The sequence below is a fragment of the Nicotiana attenuata genome, chromosome 5 (genome assembly GCF_001879085.1).
Source record: "Nicotiana attenuata strain UT chromosome 5, NIATTr2, whole genome shotgun sequence".
In the NCBI taxonomy this organism is placed as follows: Eukaryota; Viridiplantae; Streptophyta; class Magnoliopsida; order Solanales; family Solanaceae; genus Nicotiana; species Nicotiana attenuata.
The window spans coordinates 50440194-50442691 of record NC_031993.1 but is presented as its reverse complement, the minus strand read 5'-3'; positions in this window follow the sequence as shown (position 1 = coordinate 50442691).

Genomic DNA, 2498 nt, shown 5'->3' with positions numbered 1-2498 from the left:
GTTGGTGATATGGTTCTTCTTTTCAACTCCCGGTTGAGGTTATCTCCGGGCAAACTCAAGTGTAAGTGGAGTGGCCCTTTTGAAGTGGTATTTGTGACTCCCTTTGGTGCTCTTGATCTCAAAAACAAAAATGGTGAGGTATTCCGGGTCAATGGGCATCGTGTGAAGCATTACTTGGAGAAGATTGATGACAGCCACGTGGTGGCACTCCTTCATTTGAAGTGATATTATGGTAAAATGCGTCGTGCCGCGACGTTAAATCAGGCGCTTCTTGGGAGGCAACCCATGTCTTTTTATTTCTTTTTATTTTTCCGTTGTAGATTAGGATTTTTAAACTCATGGTTTGTGAGATGTTGCAGGGTTGATGTTGGACCAGTGCAGGACAAAAGTAGCAAAAATTTTAAGGTCTCTGAAGTTTGCCTACGCGGTCGCGCACCAAAATAGTGCGGTCCGCGTAGGCTGGTGAAATGGGAGCTGAGTCTCTAAAGCCAGCTGCGCGGTCCGCGTGATATTTTTGTGCGGTCCGCACAGGAGAAGCCCAAATTACATACTCTCTGAAGTTTCCCACGCGGCCGCGTGACAAAACAGCGCGGTCCGCGTGGGCTGTTCAGGCAATTAAGGATGCTGGAAATCCAGCGCGGTCCGCGGCCATTTCTGCGCGGCCGCGCTGGTGGGTAAGTAATGGGTCCCAAAGTGTTTTCTATAAATAGAGACCCTAGGCTTCATTTTAACCTTTTCGCCAATTTTCTACCTGAGCTCTCAATTTTCACTGTGCTTCAAAAGAACTTGCTTCAAGTAGTTAAAACTTTCACAACCCCTGGTAACATTCCTCACTAATCTCATTCATAGTTTAATTTTTGTTCTTTTTTTTATTTGCTTCCTATTAGTATAACTTCTTATTTTCTTCTTTCTCTCTTAGTTTTACCTGTTAGGGTAGATTTTTTGTGTTTATGTGAAACAATGGGCATGAATTCTTGATTAGTAACTGAGTAGGGACAATTAGGACCCATAATTTGAACAAAAAATTGGACTTAAATGAAAATCCCCATACTCAGTTAATTGTCTGCCCTACGTGGCCGCGCGTCCTTTCTGCGCGGTCCGCGCTTCCTCTTTGTTGTATGCTGAGTATCTTCTGTGTGGTCCGCATAGCATTTGTGCGCGGTCCGCGCTAGCCTAGCGCGGCCGCGGTCCAAATCAGTGCGGACCGCGTTGGTAAGATTCAGAGAGGGGTTTCACTGGAACATCTTAAGCGCGGTCCGCGCTCCAGTTTTACGCGGTCCGTGCTACCCCAGCGCGACCGCGTGGCACTTTTGCGCGGTCCGCGCCCCTTCTATTCTGCAACCCTGTTTCTAAACCATGCATTCAACCGTAGCATCCAATTCACTGCATATGCTTCAACTAACAATGTTAGACTTTTCTTTGCAGATCATGGTTAAGAAACGAGGAGGAAAAGAACAACAACCCGGGAGGGGTGGTTCCTCCCGAGGGGGGAAAAGGAAAGCGGGTTGTTAAACTCACTCCCCAGGCTCGGGAGAATATAAAAAAGACCCGTAAGATAATACGGGAAGCTGATAGAGCTGCCTCCCACTCTTCGGGGAGTGAGTATGAACCATCCCGGAGTATTACTTCTGAATCTGCTCCCACTCACATGTCTCTCCCGCTCTAATTGCATGACTCTCCTTCAACTTCACCTACCTCCAAAGGACCAGCTTATAAAAACCTCAAAAGACCGGTGAATGTAGTTTCGGACTCGTCTGATGAGTCCGAAGTTAAAAGTGCAGAACAATACTCCACCTCCCCCACAGCTTCACTATCTGGGGAGAGTGGAGGATATGGTGAGGGGGTGAGCCCCAAGTTGGTGGTGTTGATAGAACAAGAAAACCGGAAGCATGGGCTGATAGATTTGTAAGTGAAATAGCCTTCCACAGATTTCGAGAGTGGCGGCCCAAAAGAAAATTAATTCCGGAGAGGCAATTTATTGACTCTGATCTTCTTCCTCTAAACCCACATGTGCAAGCACAATTCCGTACTAGAGAGGGTTGGGGTTTCTTCAAGGAACGTTGCATTGTCACAAATGAACATATGGTAAAAGAATTTTACTGCAATGTTCATCATGTAGTGAAGGACTCAAAGGCGACACAAGTGAGGGACAAAGTGGTGATGTCTGATGGGAAGTCTCTGAATGAGTTTTTGGGGTTCAACGAAGAGGACGAAACCCAATACTTAGAAAAGCTGGAAATGAAAGAAGAGGTTCGCCCTTGGTTGGCCCAGCACTTGGCAGCCCCGGGCACTGTCCCAGTTTGGCTGAAAGCAGGGGAGAAGATTCTGAGAAACACGTTCAGTTTTGAAGCAAAGGGTTGGTTGACCTTCGTGTGTAGTAGGCTTGATCCCTCCACTCATGATCACACAGTTCCTATTCCCCGTGCGGTGTTAGTGGCATCTATTATGGCTGGTTTTCCTCTGAATGTGGGCAACATCATGTCAAGGGTGATTTCTAC